The 25,456-nt window shown below is 48.6% G+C and overlaps 1 protein-coding gene across 8 annotated transcripts in view; it reads left to right on the plus strand.

Annotated features, from left to right (window-relative positions):
* LOC116945238 (uncharacterized) overlaps positions 1-25,456 on the plus strand; it is a 90,125-nt gene that overhangs the window by 32,037 nt on the left and 32,632 nt on the right. The window contains exon 1 of one of the 8 annotated variants that reach the window (XM_076068990.1): positions 438-619. The exons of 4 other annotated variants lie outside the window; for them this stretch is intronic. The gene's annotated coding sequence lies outside the window, so the exon portion shown is untranslated. Of the gene's footprint in view, positions 1-437; positions 620-17,433; positions 17,547-25,456 lie in introns of those variants that run through there. 3 more of the 8 variants (XM_032959566.2, XM_032959568.2, XM_032959567.2) reach the window with 3 other exon arrangements.

The raw sequence follows: 25,456 nt of genomic DNA on the forward strand, positions 1-25,456 counted from the left end.
CCCCCTCCCAGTGACTGATACGGCATGGGGAGGCCTTCATCCAACAGTGACTTGACAGAGGAATGATTTTACTATTGCACGCTAAACATAAAGAATCCCAAAAAAAACCACGTGGCTATGTATGCTCAATGCAGCTCTGTTAAAAGAAAAACACATGGAAAAGAAAAACACCCCACTTCCCGAGACCAGAGTGACGTCAATCTAGTCCCAGAACGAGGCCACACGGCATCAAAACATCCGAGAGGGATCGAGGGTAACGGGGGGCTGAGCCAGCGCCGCACGTGAAACGACTAACTCGAGCCATGCCGCTGTGTGAACATCTCATCACACGAGGCAGGCATCTGCTCGCCCGGCTACAAGGAGCCTTCCCTGTGAGCTCACTGACTTGGGGGTCGTGGTGGGTGGGTGGTGGTGGCGGGCGTGGTGTGGTGGGGGAGAGAGACTGTTTGATGTGAAGTCCGGTCCGCTCGATTCACATCTACAGCCACGGAGAGCTGAAGCTGCTCACGCGGGTAAGAGAGGAAAGCTCCGTCAGAGGTTGAAGAGAGAAGCGTGGAGTCCGTGCCGAGGGCCAGGACGTCGCAAGCGCAGTGGGAGTGGGATCGCAGTGGCTTCGGAGGTACAGGCGATCTCGGTCATCTTGCAGCGGGTAGAAAATGGACAGCGATTTAGCAAATGTATGCGGTTAAATTTTTAAATTAAAGCTTTCGTGACTGCAGGGATTCATATTCTTGGTTCTTTCGGTAAAGTCACGTAGAAGGGAAACAATAAAAGAATATGAAATATAAAACAATTAAATTCTCACGACGTTTCGACTGCAACACAAGCAATCATTGACACGGGGCAAATGACGGCATGTGTTAACCCCTGACCACAATTAGAATTCGCAATCTCGTAGAGTTTTGTGATCGCGAGCCGCTCGCTCAACCCCCGAATGCCACCCGGCCGGTGATTATAATGGTCAGAAAATCTCACGTTCGTCTGTCTTGTCTCTCCATCGGCGGAACAATTCACGTGATTTCCCGAAAGGTACAGAATCCCCGACTCTGATGACCACGAAGCTCACCACATATTTCGCCAAGACTCATATCTGGAATAAAGTTATTTTGTAAAAAAAAGGCATTTTTTATAACACGCACACAAACTGGGTATGCATCGTACTAATGAGATTATTCTGTGAGCATTAGAACACGTGTGCGTGGGTGTAAAAGCTCTCCCACATGCACGTGACAGTTTGCATATTTGGACAAACAGATGTATTTGTACAAGTTAAATTCCCAGGCAGAACGAAGCCTCCTTTAATGGACTGGCTTTTTCAGCTTGGTGTGCTCTTTGAATCCAGAGCGTTATCATTTTGAGGAGTTTATTTTTCGGTTGTGCTGCATAACTCTCCCGTGTGTTTTCGGTTTGCACCGCTTGTTATCCGGCACATCCGACGTTTCACGTTTCCCTCAACGTCGCTGGGAGCTGAGTTGAGTAGCGTATGTTCTCCCCCGATTATGTAGAGCTGTCGTCTGTTGCTACTGCTGCTGATATTCTGAACTCTGATTGGGCTCAGCTGATATGGCGTTGGCCGGCCAATGTTCTCTTGCTTCGTGTGGGAGGGCATTACCAGAATATCCGAAGAAATCCTTTTCTGGAGAATTTACAGGGTAAACCAGAGGGATAGTTTACCCTTGATGATTCGCCGAATCGTAATATCGGAATGAAGAAGAGCGTACGTGCAATGATTTGGTGATCACGTGACGTGTGTGCAATGAATGCTGGGAGGGTCGGTCGTGCCTTTCTGCTGTTTGTGAGCAGCACATTTTGCGTGTTGTTGTTGTTGCTTTTGTGGCACAATGCATTTCTCGTTCTTATCAAAATTATAGCACTACAATGATCTGGGAATCTCCAAGTGGCCAACGAGCCATTCGCTCCCAATGGTTCAATTTGACATCTGGTGTTAAGGTATAAAACCTTGTGCCATCACCACTTGCAGGGGCTAGATCTTGCATTACGCGGCACAACAAACCAAAATACTAAATTAGAAAGAAAGAAAAAACACTTCCAACCACATTTTAAAATACTCCTAGAGAACTACATTTCCCCAGAACCAACTTTGGATTCCAAGATCACCCCCGCAAAAAAAGGAAGTGAATCACTTAAGACCAATTTCTGAAGGGGGTTCTGCAAAGGCATGTTTTGACCAATTGAAATGTTTTCTGTGTTTTCTATTAATTAGATTATTGTGCGCTGGATCACGCGATCCCTTTCAGGCACTACAGTGTCACCAACCCACGTGCAAAATAATTCGGTGTGAGGAAGTCACTACCCAGACCCTCTCTTAAACATTTTTTTAGCTCAGTTAAGACTCCATAGAGCAGGGTAGTAATAATAAATATACTGCATTCTCCAGATTATAAAATGCACTTCCCCACTCTATTTTAAAGCAAAAATTGAGGGTGCATTGGGCATAATACAGTATGTGTGTTTGTTTGTGTGACCAGGTTTGTATAACTCTATTGACACAGGGCAAACGTTTTCGTTGCAACATATTTTCCAGAGCGCCTTATAACTTGGAAAATTCGGCAATACGAATCTAAGTCCTTTTGTAAATCCACTGCTGGATAAAGGGTTGCAAAGTCCTGGTTATAGGAGTCAAGTCAACCTCCCCTCTAAGGTAATAAGCGAAGTAGGAAGTCACCCTACGGGGAGATTCACCTCCTACCGTAGAAATACCAAAATTCCTAACACGACTCAGGGCTGCCAAAGTCAACAGCGAACCAACCAACCTTACAGAGAAACCTCACCTCCTGCGATAGAAATGTCCACTTTCCGCAATTGATTCAGGGGTCGCCGATGAAGACGCCCACCGCCATGCGCTCGTTTGATCAGAGGGTCTGGCCTGGCTCGCTCGTCGCATGCAGAGGTGGCTCGGAGATGTTTACTACCTCGCCTGGTGCGCAGGAGGTCGTGGGTTCAATCCCGACGCTGACGCCTGCTGCTGTATATTTGGAGTGTGCGTGTTCTCCCCGTTTGTCGCGTGGATTTTTCTCCGGGTTCTCCGGCTTTTCACCTCCACGTTTAAAAAAAAAAACATTCGTTTGGAGTATTTGGCTGCTCTACATTTCCGCTTGAAAAGCCACTCCATTGAGCTATTATTTGTGGCCAGGTCGCTTCTGAAAAAGAGCTATGTAGCTCAGTGGGCTTTACCTGGTAAACTAAGAACTAGTTTTACATTTTTGGTTTGAGTTGTTTTCCTTCCTTTGAAAATGTCATTGGCTCTTCTCTCCATTCTCAGCAACGTGCATAGGGCACCCATTCAGTGCGTCGCACGGCGATTGAGCGTGCATTTACCGCAAACGCCTTTCCCTGCTGCTGCTGCTGCTACGAGAGAGGGCTCACTCCGTTACTCTCAGCCGGTCATTACTTTCATGCAAATCGAAGAGCCAGGCGATTGCGACGAAGTGCACCAGCGTCAATATTCGCCTCCGAAACCTTCACGTACTCACGCGGCACCACGGAGCGACCCGGGCACAAAAGTGAAACACGATGAAGTGATTTCCGGCTCAAATGAGCGGTTGAATCGGTGCTGACCTCCCGTCGAACGGTCCTGTTCAATTGTTTCATAGTTCCCCCACCCCCCACCATTTCCCTCCTCTCCCCTGTCTCTTTCTTCCCCCCCAGTATGTTAGTTACCTATCCCCCTGACCCTTTTCCCCTCCTCATATAAACCAGAAATGTCCCACCCGCCCGCTGGTAGTCGAGCCCAGTTTCTCCCCCCCTCCCCTTCACTCTGGGCCCTGTCCCGTCGAATTTGGAGTCTGCTGTTCTCGGGATTTCTGTTCCTCTCCCAGCACACCCCACCGCGCCCGTCTCTCTCCGCTCGGTGATCGGCGATTTGCGTCGGGCCCGCGTTTGAGTTGCTCATTTTGTGTTTTTTTTCTTCCTGCCGGGTAAACGGCCTGCGTCAGCCAGACGTGACGCAAGGAACCCGAGCGAACGCAGCCCAGATGAGTGTGCGGTCACGGCGGCAGCGGCGGTGGTTAGGCTCTTCCCTTCCCCATCCCTCGCCCCGAGGGTCCGATCAGCGTCCGTGATTCACGCTGTTGCTCTTGGCGCACACCTTTTTTTTTGTAATGTCTCGCGCGTGAACAGCGCTCGCACTTTTCCCGTGACATTTCACGAATCCTGGCGAACGTTTACGAGCAGCTCCTCGTTGTCGAAAAGCGCGAGCAAGCCCTCGCGTGATCGTACACTTTTTGCAGAAGCGACCTGGCCAACAAATGATTGCTCAGCCAAGTGGCTTATCACGTGGAAATTTATAGCAGCCAAATACGTTCAAAGGCACGTTTCTAAATGTGTGTGTGTGGGGGGGGGGTGGGAAACCCGGAGAAGCTGGAGAAAAATCCACGTGACCACAGGGAGAACACGGAGACTCCAAATATACAGCAGGCGTCGGGGTCGAGATCGAACACCACTACCTCCTGTATACCAGGCGAGGTAGTTAACATCTCGCCAGGGCAGGGAGGGAAAGCTGATGACTGCACACTGTAAATACGAAATGGGAAGTTTGGAAAGGACACTTCATTTAAATTATTTAAGGTGGCTTTTTTTTAAGGGAACGATGCCTTGAAAAAAAAAATACCACATTTGAGCACTCGCAGGGTTTGCGATTTATTTTTAAAGTGAATTCAACATTTATACGCAAGCGTGTCTTCTACATCCCTGGAGCTTCAGTTCACATTTTCCCTTGAGCATGAACGCCAGCGCCTGAAGTCGCGCGACATTCCGTGACCTTTGGCGCCGAAGCTTGGAATCTTTGCGTGCAGATTTGCTGTTTTTCGGCCGAATACAACAAAATGCGTTCTTCAAGTTGCGCTGTCGCAGTCATTCTCACGAGATGAAGAAAACGTCCATTTGGAACTCTCACTCCGCAGCGCATCGCCGCATGGTAGACAAAGGTCCGCAGAAGACGATGTCACAGAACTACTATCTGAGATCCTTTCAAGCAGCGTCGTGTCCACACGCGGGGTGATGGACTTTCCGTCACGCACGATTGCAGAGATGTCTCTAATACCACATTCAAACTGTTTTTTGTTGTTGTTAAATAAGCCAAGAATACCGATGTGCACGTTATATTTCGGATGGCCAAATGCAGCCGGTAGAAGATAAGTCGAGATTTGCGTAAACAATGCCGGTGCTCATCTACATCGGCGGCCATGAGCTAATGATGGAAATTCCACTTTCCTATAGTCCTCCTGGAATCAGCAACTGTTGGCTTCCCACAAAGTGAGGCAGCCTCATAGGGTGATGCTGACTTCACTGCCCCAGAAGGATGATGATGATGATGATAATGGTGATGACAATGTTGATGGTGATTGGTTTGAGTCTGGGATTTAAACTCTTCGTCTCACGACTGGGAGCACTGTTGTTCTAATGAGACACACACAAACACACACAGACACACACACACAGACAGACAGACACACAGACACAGACACACAGACACACAGACACACACACAAACACAGACACACACAGACACAGACACACAGACAGACAGACATACACACACACAAAGACACACAGACACAGACAGACACACACACACAAAGACACACAAAGACACACACACAGACACACACACAGACACACGGACACAGACACACACACAAAGACACACAAAGACACACACACAGACACACACAGACACACACACAGACACACACAGACACACACACAGACACACACAGACACACAGACACACAGACACACACACAGACACACACAAAGACACACACACACACAGACACACACACACAGACACACAGACAGACACACACACACAGACACACACAAAGACACACACCCACAGACACACACACACGCACAGACACACACAAAGACACACACCCACAGACACACAGACACACACAGACACACACAGACACACACGCAGTTACCCTTCATAGCCATTAAAACGGTGGGGCAAGTGCCATTAGCAAGCACCTATGAAGGCCGGCACGGCACACGAGGGGGTGGGTGGCCAGCTACCACGCCAGGCCGCCTTTGTCTCCCCAATGGCGATGTTTACACACCACACCATGTACTCGTTTGAGGCTGAGTCGACCTATTTGAACCGACCCATGACCGGTTCAAATAATCGCCGCCGGTGTTGGCCACGAGCGGGACTCAAACTGGGATCGCGGGGTTTGTAGCGCAGCGTAGCGCTAACCGCTGCACCACCGCTCCCCATACGCTGGCACACACACAGAGACGCTGGGACACACAAAGACACTGATGCACACAGACACACGCTGCGTAGGACGAGTAACAATGAAGAATAAACTGAACAACTGAAAGGTCTTTGAATGCAGAAAGATCCCTCGATCGCAGATCAAAAGCTGGCTTTGTGCGTCCGTGGACGCCTACATCGCTGTTTATAATTTGTTGCCTTCATATATATTTATTTCAATGTTCGACCTGGGCCTCTGCACACACGTTGCTGGTGATTCACAAGGAGCCCTCTGTGCTTCCTTGTCGTCGAGTCACATGGGCAGCGGCCACCACACACAACGCCTGAGAGCACACGACGGCCTAAATCTCTCTCGGAGATTGCGTTGGGTCGGCCCCAGAGGTCTCCCACCTGCTCCGTGCTTGTGCGCAGGTTGGCACTCAAAAGGCCCTGCGCAAGACAGATTATTTTTGTTTATTTTTAAATACACTGCTTTATTGCACTGGCATCGCCAGCTCGCAGGACAAAATCTACAACACCTGAAATTCAACACATTCGACAATAGTAACACTGCGTGGCCTTAAAAGGGAAAAATATATATACAACGGGTGATGTTCCGGGAAATGGACCGTCTTCATAGCACATTTCAGTTTAATTTATTAGGTATAACCCTGTGAGCCATGCGGCTCTTGACTCGGGTGCAACCGCAACAACCAAAAACATGAACAAGAAACATTTTCAAAGTGACCACACGCAACAGAAAAATCCAGGAAAAAAAACAGCAAAGTCTTCCAAAAAAAAAACACCGCATTTCAACGCTTGAATAGAGGCCCAGATTGATAAAGTGTAGAATGTACCCTTGCACCCCGTGGCCGAACGAGAATTACATTTTAATGATGACCAGTTTTTTTTATTGGTTTTCAAATAGTTATCTAAGAGTAGCTAGCAACAGGCGAACACTTCAATAATCAAAAAGTACTCATAAACTCAACACTAGGCACAGTAACTACCAGGTAGTCTTCTACCAGCGCACTGACCAGGCTGAATTCTGTTGCGCGTCTTCCGAGATCCGATCAGATAGGGCGCATTCAGAGTGATTTGATCTTAATCTTGGTTCAAACCAATTATGCTGTTTTTTACTCTGTTGTCAGTGATGCCACGATCACATCATCATTATAATAACTACTAACACAACCTTCAAAATAAAAAAAAACAAGTACAACTTTACCTCTCTGGTCTATGTGCTGTGAAGAAGAGACGTTACCCCGACATTGTTTATTTCTTTTCAAGGCAGTGTTGTTCATCTTGGGTTTGCCTTGCTGGCGGACTGGCCCTGTAATGTCCTCACGTCGCACCGGGTCACCGCTTGTGAGTTCTTGGCTCAGCGCGCGTGAAAGCACACGAGGGTGTAAGAGAAACAAACACAACAAGCAGCCCTAATGACCCCTTTTGGGGGTTAGCCACGTTCTGTTCCCAATGATCTGATAAGGCTTCCTTAACCGGTGCCGATGATAGGATTGGATCGAGCCATAAACCCAAGTCACTCGGCCGTCTTCGCCATGCTAATTTGCCACAAAATCTTTTCACGCTCTGAAAAGCAGAAAAAAAAGCTTCGGGTTTAATTTGGCACACTTTCCTTTACACGATTGTCAAGTTTATTTTGTTTATTCCAACATGATGATGCGCACGTGTAATGTTAACTCCCTCGCCTGGTGTGCAAGAGGGCGTGGGTTCGATGCCGACCCCCGACTACTGTGCATTTGGAGTTTGCACGCTCTCGCCGTGGCCGGATGGATTTTTCTCCGGGTCCTCCGCCTTTCCCCCTCCACATTTAAAAGCGCGCGTTCAGAGCGTTTGGCTATTGTAATATATATATTTCTAAGTGATAAGCCACTTCATTGAGCTGTCATTTGTGGCCAAGTCGCTTTCTGAAAAAGAGCGAAATAGCTCAGTAGGTCTTGCCTGGTAAAATCAAATAAAATTACGTATACGGCATTCTTGAGGCAAGGATTCGTGAGTTACATGGATTTCCTAATCTCCCAAGCCTGTTGGCCTGCAAAGTGGCAAGGCCATGGCAAAGTGGCAAGGCCATAGATTGAAAAGTCATTTCTTTATAACTGCTTTTTGTGATTTGTGTGTTTTCCTTCCCCAGCACATCCAATTAGTACCGTTGGCTACGTATGGGGCGATAGAAGTTCAACACACATATATTCAGCACAGCAAATAGGTTACTCTGATTAGCGGATCTACAAGTGTGCAAACGCGCGGCTTTTCTCCATGTATCTTCCTATTTGCAAAATACTCCTTTCAATGTAATTGTATGAAGAATGAAATGCCATTATTTGTAGTACGGTAATAATATTACAATCGATGGCGAGGACTCGGAGAAAGATTTCACGCGACCACCGGGAGGGCATTCAAACTCCAAATATACATGGGGCCTTTGTTTGCCAGTATCAAAGTATTTAAAAAAATATAAGAATAGGGTTTAACCTTTCTGGCAATAAAAACAATAATTTTATTGTTTCATATTTAAAATAATAAAAATATGAAACAATAATTTTATTGTTTTATATTTTTATTATAATAAATATTATAATTTTATTGTTTTATATTTTATTATTATAATAAAAATATGAAACAATAATTTTATTGTTTTATATTTTTATTATTTTATTGTTTCCCTTCTACGTGGTGACTTTACCGAAAGAACGAAGAATATGAATCCCTGCAGTCACGAAAGCTTTAAAGCAAAAGTTGTTAAGATGTTCAAACACCAAACTGAAACATTTTGCAAGTAATCAATTAACTGCATTAGCCGCGCGTACTTGTGGTGAACATCCAAACAAACACGCTCTGATAACATAAATGATGCATTGTCTTTAAAACTGATTGACCTACACCAGAGGTAGCCTTCTTCATGACCTACGCTCCCTACCAGTGTCAGACCAGAGACTAACGCCTTAAAGGCGAACACTACAAATGCAGACTTAATTGCAGCATGTGGTTGGAACTGTTGGCCCATCCGTTCCACGTTTATTAGGCTTATGCCATATATTTGATGGGTTTGGTGTGTGCGCGTGCGTGCGTGCACGTGCGTGGTGGTTCCTCAGTGCTGGTTCATCAGTGCTGGTTCATCAGTGTTGGTTTATTAGTGGGGAGCGGTAGTGTAGTGGCTGCGCTACGACCCTGGCGACCCGGGTTCGATTCCCACTCACGGCCAACACCGGTGGCGATTATCTGAACGGGTAATGGGCCTCCCCTAGGTCAACTCAGCCTCAAGTGAGTACCTGGTGCGGTGTGCAAACATCACCACTGTGGGGGGGAGGAGGGAGGGGGGGGAGACAAAGGCGGCCGGGTGTGCCGTGCAGGCATTCACAGGTGTGCTGCCAGCCTACTTGAGCCAACACATTTGTTGGCGCAGCCGCGACGGGGCTCGGACCGCAGGGCCACACGGTGGATCTTGCCCTTCGTGTGGCTTCGTTGGCTCCTGCGTGCCCACCGCTCCTAGACAAAGAGACCTTCGCGGATGGAGGAGCGGCAGCAGCTCGTGACGCGTTTCGCGGTGGCGGAGGAACGATAGCGGCGTGGCGATGGCTTTTCAGTGAGAATCGTCGGCCACCCCTTCCCCACCACTCCTCCTCCCGCACGATTCTCTCCCCACCACCTCGACTACGGCTCACCCTCCCTTCCCCATTGGCCTGTGTCACACTGATGCTCGTGGAGAGTGAGGTTGTAAGGTTGTAAGGGGGGGGGGGGGGCTATCGTGGGGGTGGGGGTTAAAGGAAATGACGAATGCCAAGGTCTTTCTCTGGTGGGACTCGAGCAGCATGTGCCTCGTCAGGGGGGTGGGTGCGCCGACCTGCACCCCAAACGGAGTGTGGCCATTGACCACAAATTGGCATCTTAACCCACCCCCACCAGTAGCCGCACCATCAACTACCGTACCATAACCAACTTCGCCTGTGCCACTGCCATCATCAGCACTGCCATGAGAGCCTCGACCACAATAACAGCAACCATCATGGACAAAGATCCCCGCGTAGCCTTAACAGACTGTTGGGGCGGGCACCTAGGGACACCAATTGAGGCCAGAAACGGCGCACGAGGGAGTGGGTGGCCAGCACCAAGCCCGGCCGCCTTTGTCTCCCCAGTGTCGATGTTGTTACGCACCGCACAGGGTACTCATTTGAGGCTGAGTCGGCCTAGGGGAAGGTCCAGGACCGTTTCAGATAATCGTCACAGGTGTTGGTGGCCGTGAGCGGGAATCGAACTCGGGTTGCCAGGTTTGTAGCGCAGCGTAGCGCTAACCGCTGCACCACCGCTCCCCCCGCAGCAACCATCACCACCACCGCCACTAACACACAAAATGCGTGTACTTGGCCTTTGTGCATTATGCAAAAACCATCAGGAGTTTTGAAGAACTGCATCGTGTTCTTATTATCTCGTGGTCCTATTATCTCGCGTTCCTATTATCTCGTGGTCCTATTATCTCGTGTTCCTATTATCTCGCGGTCCTATTATCTCGTGGTCCTATTATCTCGTGGTCCTATTATCTCGTGGTCCTATTATCTCGTGGTCCTATTATCTCGTGGTCTTATTATCTCGTGGTCCTATTATCTCGTGTTCCTATTATCTCGCGGTCCTATTATCTCGCGGTCCTATTATCTCGTGGTCCTATTTTCTCTTGGTCCTATTATCTCGTGTTCCTATTATCTCGTGGCCCTATTATCTCGTTGACCTATTATCTCGCGGTCCTATTATCTCGCGGTCCTATTATCTCGTGGTCCTATTGAGCAAATGTCATCGACCAGGCGGAAGAGAGACAGAGACAACTGTGGGCCGGTTTCCTTTGTATTCGAACTCATCAGTCCAGTGTGGTATACCGTATCTTGTTCCCAGAGGCAGACGTTGCAGCAGTGAGCATGGGTGAGCACGGTTGGCTACGTACAGCGCGAAAGAAGTTCAATGCTTCTTGTTTTCCTGCCCAAGTTAAAGGGAAAGATTAACATTTTCAGCTTTGCGGTCGATTCAAAGGTACAGGCTCCATGCGTCCTCACCCATATTTGAACATACACTGCTTACAGAACATGTTCAAATAATTCGATTTGCAAAACAAAACAAACCGAAGTGAACTGGTGGCCCAAGACTGAACCAGCATCGCTCACTTGCTGGGTTAAAGTCCTGCTTTCAGCTGACCGTGATTAAAGTGGATTTTACCAAAGTGCATTAAGTTTGATGAAAAATAAAAATAGGTTTTACCCTTTCTGGCATAAAGGGTAAAACCAATTTTTATTTTTCATCATTTTGGATACTGGCAAAAAGGACGCCTTAGATATAACATGAAGTTAGTTTGTTTGTCCTTAATTTAGCACGCAAAACAAACATTATATCCCTGAGAATGATCAAATATTGGTTTGACTGACATGTGGGCAAATAATGTATCCCGCAAGCAAGCCACCTGTGAAAGTGTAATGCCAACAGTGTGGATAACTTGAAGTGTGGATAACTTGAAGTGTGGATAACTTGAAGTGTGGATTACTTGAAGCCACCTCAAAAGTAGATTTGTGATATCTACAAAACGCGGGTTGTTCTCGGACACACGGCAGTGATGCAGGGCTCTGGGAGAGTTTCGGACAGAGACTTCGTTTTTTTACCACATCGATGCCGACATCCGAAATAAGGATGAAATTGGGAGAGAGAAAAAAAGATAAAAATGTAAATATTTTTAAGTGAATCGCTGGTCTTCTGTCCCGTGATGTATTTGTGATTTCCGGCACGTGGCATGTTTAAAAAAAGAAAGGAAAGAGGCGAGAGCGAGAGGAGGGATAATGGGACCCCAATGTTAAAAACAAAGCGTCCCATTGACGGAACCTCGTCAGCGTTGTTAACCCCACAAGCGAGCATCAGGGACCACTTTGATTGCTCCCTATAGGCACACAGACAAAGACACACACACACAACCCCCCTTTTCTTACGTCAACACAATACGTGGACAAATATATAAATGCTCTCTCTCTCTCTCACACACACACACACACCGACTTACTCCGTTTATCATTACAGGTCGTAGCGGGACAGGAGTCCTTCGCGAATTAAGGTGGTGTTGCCAGAGCTATGCCTAGACCGCACCAGGTGCTTAGTTAACGTTGAGTCAACATAGCAACAGTTTAGATATCACTCACCCATTGGTTTTAGCCGTGGCCGGGAATCAAACTCATGTTGCCAGCTGGTTCGCAGTGTAGCGTGCAATAACCACTGCACCAAACGCTCTGAACACCCACACTCAAGCATAACACCAACAGACACGCAGACCCACACACTGACACAGATGGTACGCGCTGTCAGGTATTCACTAAAATCCTGAAAGTGTGCCCAAACAAGACGACGTTTATACCAGGAAGGTGTTTCATTGACTTAAATGTGACCCAGAGTTTTATCAATCTGATCTCCCATCTCACCGCGACTTCTAATTGTATACATTTTAGAATGGCACAATCAGCGAGAATTCGTGATGCAGTACAGCAGATCCCCTCTTAACGAAGGCGATTGGTTCCACGAAACCGGTCGTCAAGTGATTTGGTCGTTAAGCGAGTATAGGAAATGCACGTTAAAGGGCTTCATTCGTTCCCGATAGCTTCTAAAGTTACCCTTTTTCACCCAAAAAACGTACTTTATAATATTTAAACAATAGATATTAATACGTACAGATACTAACAACATTATAAACACATAATATCACGAGAAACATGTTTCATTTGATGCGTTAATTCATAATTACTCTACCTACAACAGCGCGTCGTTAGCAGGGGTGATCGTTAAGCGAACAGTCGTTCACAGGGGTGGTCGTTAAGTGAACAGTCGTTCACAGGGGTGGTCGTTAAGTGAACACATTGGGCTCTATGGAAGCCCGTCGTTAAGTGAACAGCCGTTCACAGGAGTGATCGTTAAGTGAACAGTCGTTCACAGGAGTGATCGTTAAGTGAACAGTCGTTCACAGGGGTGGTCGTTAAGTGAACACATTGGGCTCTATGGAAGCCCGTCGTTAAGCGATCAGTCGCTAACAGGGGTGGTCGTTAAGTGAACAGTCGTTCACAGGAGTGATCGTTAAGTGAACAGTCGTTCACAGGGGTGGTCGTTAAGTGAACAGTCGTTAACAGGGGTGGTCGTTAAGCGGACACATTGGGCTCTATGGAAACCCATCGTTAAGCAAATAGTCGCTAACAGGGGTGGTCGTTAAGAAGGGTTCTACTGTACGTGTATTTTAGTATTGTGAGTGAGTACCTATTAAGGCCAACAACCCAAATACATGTGACACATACGATGGCATGGCAAGGATCACACGCACACACGATGGGGTGATGTTGTCTGAATCAGAACAACAGGCAGAGTTGTAGAGATAATCAAGACTTCAGGCTGAGTAGACCTAAAAGAGAGAAACGTGCCCCACGCCTGTACATAAAGATCCCCCGTATAGCCTTAACGGGGTGATGGATGGCCAGCACCACGCCCGGCCGTCTTTGTCTCCCCAGTGACGATGCTTACCCACCGCACCAGGTACTCATTTGAGGCTGAGTAGACCTAGGGGAGGGCCAGGAACGGTTCAGGTAATCGTCACTTGGTGTTGGTGGTCGTGAGCGGGAATCGAACTCGGGTCGCCAGGGTCGTAGCGCAGCGTAGCGCTAACCGCTACTACACTACCGCTCTCCCACGCGTACACTCACCACACACTCACCACACACACCACTCACTCACCACACACACACTCACCACACACACACACCACTCACTCACTCACTACACCACACACACACTCACCACACACACCACTCACTTACCACACACTCACCACACCACACACCCAACACACACTCACTCACCACACATTCACCACACACACCACTCACTCACCACACACACACTCACCACACACTCACTCACCACACACACCACTCACTCACCACACACTCACTCACCACACATTCACCACACACACACTCACTCACCACACACACACTCACCACACACTCACTCACCACACACACCACTCACCACACCACACACTCACTCACCACACCACACACTCACTCACCACACACACCACTCACTCACCACACACTCACCACACCACACACCCACCACACACACACTCACCACGCACACACTCGCCACACACTCACTCACCACACTCTGCACACACACTCACTCACCACACTCACTCACCACACTCAACACACACACCACACTCACCACACACACTCACTCACCACACACTCACCACACTCAACACACACACACCACACTCACCACACACACTCACTCACCACATACTCACCACACTCTGCACACTCACACCACACACTCACACACTCACCACACACTCACTCACTCACCACACACACCACTCACTCACCACACACTCACCACACACACTCTGCACACACTCACAACACACATTCACCACACACACTCTGCACACACACACTACACACTCACTCACCACACACTCACTCACCACACACTCACTCACCATACACTCACTCACCACACCACACACTCACTCACTACATCACACACACACTCACCACACACTCACCACACCACACACCCACGACACACTCACTCACCGCACATTCACCACACACACCACTCACTCACCACACACACACTCACCACACACACCACTCACTCACCACACACTCACCACACATTCACCACACACACCACTCACTCACCACACACACACTCACCACACACTCACTCACCACACACACCACTCACCACACCACACACTCACTCACCACACCACACACTCACTCACCACACACACCAATCACCACACACTCACCACACCACACACCCACCACACACACACTCACCACACACACCACTCACTCACCACACACTCACCACTCACACTCTGCACACACACACACTCACACACCACACACGCACACCACACACACACCACACACTCACCACACACACTCACCACACACTCACCACACACACACACACACCACACACTCACCACACACACTCACCACACACTCACCACACACACTCTGCACACATTCACCACACACACACTCACCACACACTCACCACACACTCACCACACACACTCACCACACACACTCACCACACACTCACCACACACACTCACCACACACTCACCACACATACTCACCACACACACACTCACTCACCACACACACTCACCACACACACACCACACACTCACCACTCACTCACCACACACTCACCACACACACACCACACACACACTCACCACACACTCACCACACACTCACCACACACACACTCACCACACACTTACCACACACACACCACACACACACCACACACTCACCACACACTCACTCACCACACACTCACCACACACACTCACCACACACTCACTCACCACACACTCACCACACTCACACACCACACTCACACACCACACACACACCACACACACACTCACCACACACACACTCACCACACACACCACACACACACACTCACCACACACACTCACCACACACTCACCACACACACTCACCACTCACTCACCACACACACTCACCACACACACCACTCACTCACCACACACTCACCACACACACTCACCACACACACACTCACCACACACACTCACCACACACTCACCACACACACTCACCACACTCACCACACACACTCACCACGCACACTCACCACTCACACACACACTCACCACACACACTCACCACACACTCACTCACCACACACTCACCACACACACTCACCAGACACTCACTCACCACACACACACCACACTCACACACCACACTCATACACCACACACACACCACACACACACACCACACTCACACACCACACACACACCACACACTCACCACACACACTCACCATACACACCACACACACACACTCACCACACACACTCACCACACACTCACTCACCACACACTCACCACACACACTCACCACTCACTCACCACACACACTCACCACACTCACCACTCACTCACCACACACACTCACCACACACACCACTCACTCACCACACACTCACCACACACACTCACCACACACACACTCACCACACACACTCACCACACACTGACCACACACACTCACCACGCACACTCACCACACACACTCACACACACACTCACCACACACTCACTCACCACACACTCACCACACACACTCACCACTCACTCACCACACACACTCACCACACACACCACTCACTCACCACACACTCACCACACACACTCACCACACACACACTCACCACTCACTCACCACACACACTCACCACACACACACACTCACCACTCACTCACCACACACACTCACCACACACACCACTCACTCACCACACACTCACCACACACTCACTCACCACACACTCACCACACACACTCACCACTCACTCACCACACACACTCACCACACACACCACTCACTCACCACACACTCACCACACACACACTCACCACACACACTCACCACACACACTCACCACGCACACTCACCACACACACTCACACACACACTCACCACACACTCACTCACCACACACTCACCACACACACTCACCACTCACTCACCACACACACTCACCACACACACCACTCACTCACCACACACTCACCACACACATACCACTCACTCACCACACACTCACCACACACACTCACCACACACACACTCACCACTCACTCACCACACACACTCACCACACACACACTCACCACTCACTCACCACACTCACCACACACATACTCACCACACACTCACACACACACGAGGGCGCTGGCTCCGAGTGAGAGCCACGATTGGCCGCTCTGTGAGTGAATTGTGACCGGGAGACCCAATGGGAACCTTGGGCTGGTGGGGAGGGAGGAGAGAAGTGGCGTGGGATGGATGGTGGGGGGAGATGTGGGATGGATGGTGGGGGGGGGAGATGTGGGATGGATGGTGGGGGGGGGAGATGTGGGATGGATGGTGGGGGGGGGAGATGTGGGATGGATGGTGGGGGGGGATGTGGGATGGATGGTGGGGGGGGATGGATGGTGGGGGGGGAGATGTGTGGGAAGGTGGGGGGGGTGTAGGGAGGAGATGTGTGGGATGGATGGTGGGGGGGAGATGTGTAGGATGGATGGTGGGGGGATGTGTGGGATGGATGGTGGGGGGGGGGCGAGTGATTCAGGCGTCCGCGGCGGCGAGACGGCTCGCACTCGGGCTCGCCTCGAGACGGAGACGCACGAGGAGGAGAAGGTGAGGAGGTGAGGAGGAGGAGAAGGAGGTGAGGAGGAGGTGGTGAGGAAGGGAGGGAGGGAGCCTCTGCGAGCCGTGGCGACTCTGTGCGTTCACAAGCAGTGTCCGTGCCACATTCACCGTGAGTGGCACACGAGCTGTGTGTGTGTGGTGTGTGTAGTGTGTGTGTGTAGTGTGTGCAGTGTGTGTGTGTAGTGTGCGTGTAGTGTGTGTAGTGTGTGTGTGTAGTGTGTGTAGTGTGTGTGTAGTGTGTGTGTGGTGTGTGTAGTGTGTGTGTGTACTGTGTGTGTAGTGTAGTCGGTGTAGTGTGTGTGTAGTGTGTGTGTAGTGTCTGTGTGTAGTGTGTGTGTAGTGTGTGTGTGTAGTGTGTGTGTAGTGTGTGTGACACACGAGCTGTATGTGTGTAGTGTGTGTGTAGTGTGTGTGTGACACACGAGCTGTGTGTGTGTAGTGTGTGTGTGTAGTGTGTGTGTAGTGTGTGTGTAGTGTGGTGTGTGTAATGTGTGTAGTGTGTGTGTAGTGTGTGTGTGTAGTGTGTGTAGTGTGTGTGGTGTGTGTGTGTGTAGTGTGTTTAGTGTATGTGTAGTGTGTGTGTAATGTGTGTGTGTAGTGTAGTGTGTGTGTAGTGTGTGTGTAGTGTGTGTGTAGTGTGTGTGTAGTGTGTGTGTGGTGCGTGTAGTGTGTGTGGTGTGTGTGTAGTGTCTGTGTAGTGTGTGTGACACACGAGCTGTGTGTGTGTAGTGTGTGTAGTGTGTGTGTGTAGTGTGTGTGTGGTGTGTGTGTAGTGTGTGTGTAGTTTGTGTGGTGTGTGTGTGTAGTGTGTGTGTAGTGTGTGTAGTGTGTGTGTAGTGTGTGTAGTGTGTGTAGTGTGTGTGACACACGAGCTGTGTATGTGTAGTGTGTGTAGTGTAGTGTGTGTGTAGTGTGTGTGACACACTAGCTGTGTGTGTGTAATGTGTGCAGTGTGTGTGTGTAGTGTGTGTGTGGTGTGTGTGTGTGTAGTGTGTGTGTAGTGTGTGTGTGTAGTGTGTGTGTGTAGTGTGTGTGTAGTGTGTGTGGCACACAAGCTGTGTGTGTGTAGTGTGTGTGACACACGAGCTGTGTGTGTGTAGTGTGTGTGTGTAGTGTGGTGTGTGTGTGTGGTACACGAGCCGAGAGTGTGTGTAGTGTGTCCAGTGTATGTGTAGTGTATGTGTAGTGTGTGTAGTGTGTGTGTAGTGTGTGTGACACACGAGCTGTGTATGTGCAGTGTGTGTGTGTTTAGTGTATGTGTAGTGTGTGTGTGGTGTGTGTAGTGTGTGTGGTGTGTGTGTGTGTAATGTGTTTAGTGTATGTGTAGTGTGTGTGTGGTGTGTGTAGTGTGTGTGGTGTGTGTGTGTGTAATGTGTTTAGTGTATGTGTAGTGTGTGTGTAGTGTGTGTAGTGTGTGTGTAGTGTGTGTGTGTAGTGTGTGTGTAGTGTGTGTGTAGTGTGTGTGTGCAGTTTGTGTGTGTAGTGTGTGTGTAGTGTGTGTGACACACGAGCTGTGTGTGTGTAGTGTGTGTGTGTAGTGTGTGTGTAGTGTGTGTGTGGTGTGTGTGTGTAGTGTGTTTAGTGTGTGTGTAGTGTGTGTGACACACGATCTGTGTATGTGTAGTGTGTGCAGTTTGTGTGTGACACGAGTTCTGTAGTGTCTGACACACGAACTGTGTGTGAGACACAGTGTGTGTGACACTATCTGTGTGTATGTGGCACAGTGTGTGTGTGTGTGTGTTGTTGCAGTGTATGTGTGTGGAGCGGTAGTGTAGCGGTTAGCGCTACGCCGCGCTATGAACCTGGCGACCCGGGTTCGATTCCCACTCACGGCCAACACCAGTGACGATTATCTGAACCGGTCCTGGGCCTCCCCTAGGTCAACTCAGCCACAAATGAGTACCTGGTGCGGTGTGTAGTCAACATTGGCACTAGGGAGACAAAGGCGGTCGGGCGTGGTGCTGGCCACCTACCCCCTCGTGTGCCGTGCCGGCCTTCATAGGTGCTCGCTAACAGCACTTGTCCCTACAGTCTGTTAAGGCTATACGGGGGATCTTTGTCTTTGTGACAGACTGTATGTGTGTGTGCAGTGTGTGACACTATCTTTGTGTGGCTGTGTATTTGTGACACATTATCTGTGTGCACGTGTGTTACTTATTATCGTGTTTCATTTTCCTGCATGTGAGAAAGTGCCATGGTGTGTGAGTGTGTGTATCTCTCGGTTATCTGCAAACTTCATTCTGCCACGCACAGTCGTATATGCATCATAACGTAGCCCTAAGCTGAACAGCAGAGTGGCTCAGATATACTGTCGCGGTACGGGCAAGCGGGTTTCTTGAATCCATCTGTGCGGAGCTTTTCATGCACGTGAAGCCAGCCCACTCAGGATTGGAATTGGCCAAACATCCCAATGCAGGACCCTCCTGAAAAAAAAACAGGATCATCAGCAAAAAAAATTCTAAGTGTTGTACTGCGGTTCTATGCTCCCCCCGACCCCGCCTTCACAAACCCAGTGTGCGACTGACGCTGGTTCTACGTGTGCGTGATCTTGTAAGAGCGGTGTGCGTGATCTTGCAAGAGCGGTGTGCGTGATCTTGTAAGAGCGGTGTGCGTGATTTTGTAAGAGCGGTGTGCGTGATCTTGTAAGAGCGGTGTGCGTGATATCGTAAGAGCGGTGTGCGTGATCTTGTAAGAGCGGTGTGCGTGATCTTGTAAGAGCGGTGTGCGTGATCTTGTAAGAGCGGTGTGCGTGATATTATTGTAAGAGTGGAGTGCGTGATCTTGTAAGAGCGGTGTGAGTGATATTATTGTAAGAGCGGTGTGCGTGATCTTGTAAGAGCGGTGTGCGTGATCTTGTAAGAGCGTAGTGCGTGATCTTGTAAGAGCGGTGTGCGTGATCTTGTAAGAGCGGTGTGCGTGATATTGTAAGAGCGGTGTGCGTGATCTTGTAATAGCGGTGTGCGTGATCTTGTAAGAGCGGAGTGCGTGATCTTGTAAGAGCGGTGTGCGTGATCTTGTAAGAGCGGTGTGCGTGATCTTGTAATAGCGGTGTGCGTGATCTTGTAAGAGCGGTGTGCGTGATCTTGTAAGAGCGGTGTGCGTGATATTATTGTAAGAGCGGTGTGCGTGATCTTGTAAGAGCGGTGTGCGTGATCTTGTAAGAGCGGTGTGCGTGATCTTGTAAGAGCGGTGTGCGTGATCTTGTAAGAGTGGAGTCCGTGATCTTGTAAGAGCGGTGTGCGTGATCTTGTAAGAGCGGTGTGCGTGATCTTGCAAGAGCGGTGTGCGTGATCTTGTAAGAGCGGTGTGCGTGATCTTGTAAGAGCGGTGTGCGTGATCTTGTAAGAGCGGTGTGCGTGATCTTGTAAGAGCGGTGTGCGTGATCTTGCAAGAGCGGTGTGCGTGATCTTGTAAGAGCGGTGTGCGTGATCTTGTAAGAGCGGTGTACGTGATATTATTGTAAGAGCGGTGTACGTGATATTATTGTAAGAGCGGTGTGCGTGATCTTGTAAGAGCGGAGTGCGTGATCTTGTAAGAGCGGAGTGCGTGATCTTGTAAGAGCGGTGTGCGTGATCTTGTAAGAGCGGTGTGCGTGATCTTGCAAGAGCGGTGTGCGTGATCTTGTAAGAGCGGTGTGCGTGATCTTTTAAGAGCGGTGTGCGTGATCTTGTAAGAGCGGTGTGCGTGATCTTGTAAGAGCGGAGTGCGCATAAGTTGCATTTGCCTCGCCGCTAGCTGCCTTTTCCCGTGGCTTGCGCAGTCACCAGGGTGGAATTGGCTGTGTCCACGCTGTGTGCAATGCTGGGAAAATTGGTGTGGATGATTGTGTGTGTCCGCGTGTACTTTGATCTCTTGGACAACAAAAAAAACCGGTCAAGAGTTTTTGCTCATGCGGTATTGAACTAATGCTGCTGAAAAATCCTGCACTCCCAGATCTCGTGGTTGACGGGAAGTGTCAAAATATACGCTTTCTATTCATTTGTGTGGCCTGATATACGAAGGAGGTTATCTATGTGTTATGAAGAAGGGCCATTGCCCGAAACGTCACCTATTATATATTTAGTTTTCCTTTTAAGGCCACGGCGTGTTAGGTGTGTTGAGTTTTTTCTGTGTGTGTGTGTGCGCTTGTACATCACTGCCAATGAAGCTTCACCAAATAACGCGCGTCATTATGATGGAGACCTATCGTCTTGTGTTATTTATTTTGTTTACTCACAGTGTCCACAACGCCGCCCGTGATTATTTCCTGCCACAACGTACAGTCTCCATGTTGAACCATTGCCCTATGACTCTGGGCGCTTGAGTGATATTATTGTGTACGCTTGCAATATGTAGACATTGCAAGACGTCGTGTAAGCACAGCCTCTCCCATCTGTAAAACAATATGCGTTTGCCCGTGCCATCTGGAACAGCTTGTGGCCTCTCTGTCACCTCAGACGAAATGGTAATCCAAAAGCAGCAACGAGGCCACACAACACAGCCCCGACAAAGCTATTAGACGCTAATGAATTTCATTACCGTAATTAGCATCATCATTTGGTGAGCCTGCATTGCTAGTGGTGCACAATTAACAACAACAACAAAATCTACAGATTTGTCAAGAATACTGCTGTAAAATATCACGCTATGAAGAAGGCCCATTGTCGCACCTCCGATGAGCACAGTTGGCTACGTACGGTGCGAAAGAGGTTCAACATGCATACCTTTTGTTTTAAGGCCGCAGTGTTTTTATCGACGAACGCGTTGCGATTATTTTCGTAATGAACGTAGCATTGTGAGCCGTGCTGGAGGTGGTCCACTTGGGGGGGGGGGGCATCCTAAAGCAGGAATATTTTCGTTGTGGTCCCTCCTTTTTTGGATTTACGAATCATAATCTTCTTCTTGGTTAAATTTCGCTCCAGCGCTGTCCTCCAGACACTCCAGCGCTGTCCTTCAGACAGTCTCGTCCCTTCACCTGATGAAGGCCGCTTGTGTTGTGGCCGAAACGTCGTGAGAATATTATTGTGTTATTTTATTTGATCAATTTATTATTTTATTCTCATTCTACGTGACTTTACCGAAAGAACCAAAGAAGATTCTTCTTGGTTCTTTCGGTAAAGTCACCACGTAGAAAGGAAATAAAATAATAAAAATAAAACATAATAAAATAAGATTCTCGCGACGTTTCGGCCACAACACAAGTAGCCTTCTTCAGGTGAACAAACAGGACTCTCTTTCACCTCAGACGAAATGGTCAGTCCTGTTTATTCACCTGAAGAAGGCTACTTGTGTTGTGGCCGAAACGTCGTGAGAATCTTAACTTATTATGTTTTATTTTTATTATTGTATTTCCATTCTACGTGACTTTACCGAAAGAACCAAGAAGATGAATCCCTGCAGTCACGAAAGCTTTAAATCAAAAAATCATAATCTTTAGTCAGTCTGGAAGAATCCGATGAGCTATGAAGCTTTTATTCACAGATGGCCCAGTAACTCCCGGTGGGATGACAGAATAAGATGCAGTCGATGAGATACGGTATGGGAATGATGAAGTGGAATGAGATGCAGATAAGATAGAGCTGAGAGAGTAATTGGCATTTCATGTTAATTCTGTTTGCATGAATATTGCTCTCTGAATTCGACCTGATGTTTGACACGCCCCTACCTTTACTCTAGAATATCCTGAGGCAATGACCTTATGCTCAGTTTGCTAATGCCTAGCGCCGCCAATGATAGTGAGGTCTGGACGTCTGGCTTTTATGATAATATAACTGCTCTCGCATTCACTGGTACGGGTACAAAGCAGATTTTGTCCTGACAATGGATCCACACTTCACGTCAGCCTTATTTAACAATCTTAACTGCTGATGAGACCTGAAATGTGAACAAAAACGATTATTATTCACTACTATATATTTTTAAAACTTTATTTTACCATGTAAGGTCCACTGGGCAATATATCTTTCTCAGAAGTGACCGGCCATCAATGACAGCCCAATGAAGTAGCCTATGTGGACATTTTTTGCAAGCAAATACTCCTAACGCATGTTTCTAAATGTGGAGGGAAAACCCGAAAAAAAATCCACGCGACCACGGGGAGAACATACAACGGCCGTCAGGGTCGGGATCGAACCCGCGACCTCATGCATACCTGGCGAGGTAGTTAACATCTCGCCAAATAAGACGAATACAAATAATAATAATGTGTTTAAAAAAAAAAATCACAGGAATACTGTACAGCCCTTTGGCGGTCCACTGCTGGTTTAAGGCATCCCCCGGCTGTGCTGATGTTGGGTGTTAGTATTCCGTACTCCACGTTGGTCAGTGTGGGTTGGTAAAAGGGAGCCTGCAAGTTTCAGATATATTTTTACCACTTAGCTGTGACCAGAGCTCAACCTCATGCTGACAAGTTCATAGTGCAGTGCGCCAAGCCGCTAAAATAATTATATTTTATGTGGTAAGACCAAAGGATGTGTATTTTTTATTTAAAGGTAAAGTGATATTGAGCTGAAAGTGGTTTGGAAACTTGCAGAGTTGCAAGATTATTAACATTTGGCAGTAAACTGCATTTTTTTAAATATTGTTAAAAATATTAAATTATTGCCTCTCATATCATTTCGATGTGGCTGTCTAAAAACGCGTGCTTTTTATTGTAACTGCCTTTACAAATTGATGGGATTTGTGGTTGTCACTGCTTACAGACTTCATTCCAAAGAGGCTTAAGTGGGCACACACACGCACATACATACACGCAAACACACACACAAAGACACAGGTTTCCCAGTTAGACTTACAGACTGTGTGTGGTGTGGTGGTGGGGGGGGCAGGGAAAGTGATGTTAGCAAGCTCCTGTTAACGCCGGCACAGCAGGGGGCTAGTATGGCCAGCACAAAGCCTGGCCACATTTGTCTCATCAGCGACGGCTTAGGCAGCAGTTGCCACTGGGGTTTAACAAGGGTGCACGATACTCGTCGATTCGCATCGGGTCTTGCGCGTGTGTTACAATCGGTTCTGGGTGATTCCGTACGTGTAGCATGTGCTGACGGAGTCACGTGACCTTTGCAGCCGCAGGAGGCATTAAATGACCTCGTGTGGCTGCAAAGGTCAACTCGATCCTGGGTGCGTAATGCTGCGAGCAACGACGACAATGCAAAGTGAAGACTTTCCATTAAAAGGGGGTCCTTTGTCGATGTGCTGTGGGTAGGGGTATTGGTAGTACTTATGGCCGGTTGGCTAGTTGGGAAGGGTTTGGGTCTGTAAGACGGCTCATACTAACGGCTGGTTGTCTAGTTGCTTAGGGATAGGGCTCGTAGTAGTGGCTAGTTGGTTCGGGTCAGGGATAGAACTCGTACTAATGGCTGGTTGTCTAGTTGCTTAGGGATAGGGCTCGTAGTAGTGGCTGGTTGGTTCGGTCAGGGATAGAACTTGTACTAATGGCTAGTTGGTTCGGGTCAGGGAAGGAACTCGTTATAATGGCTGGTTGGCTAGTTGGTTCGGGTCAGGGATGGAACTCGTACTAGTGGCTGGTTGGCAAGTTGGTTCGGGTCAGGGATGGAACTCGTACTAGTGGCTGGTTGGCTAGTTGTTTCATAGCCAGTGGCCAGTTGTGATAGTTGTCCAGGGCTATGCTAGGAGTAGAACCAATATTTGGTTGGTTATGGTCCTCTGTGCTCAAATTGCTTGGCCCTCTTCCCCATCGCAATATACAGTGCAAAACTCCTCTTATCCGCCGCCCGATTGCCCGTGAATCCTATTATCCGTGAATCCTATTATCCGGAGCAGCTGTAGGGTCGGCGCAACCTCTTTTCTGCGGCCATAGATATTCCTTTTATCTGCGATGTTTTTTTTTCCCTACCCTGTTAATAAGAGGAGTTGAATCGCAGATTTCCACGTGGATAATATGATCCGCACTGCTGACGTACCCCTTATCACTGCATCATATGTGGG

This window comes from Petromyzon marinus, chromosome 23, assembly GCF_048934315.1.
Source record: "Petromyzon marinus isolate PM22_M1 ecotype Great Lakes invasive population chromosome 23, UKy_Petmar_22M1.pri1.0, whole genome shotgun sequence".
Taxonomy (NCBI): domain Eukaryota; kingdom Metazoa; phylum Chordata; class Hyperoartia; order Petromyzontiformes; family Petromyzontidae; genus Petromyzon; species Petromyzon marinus.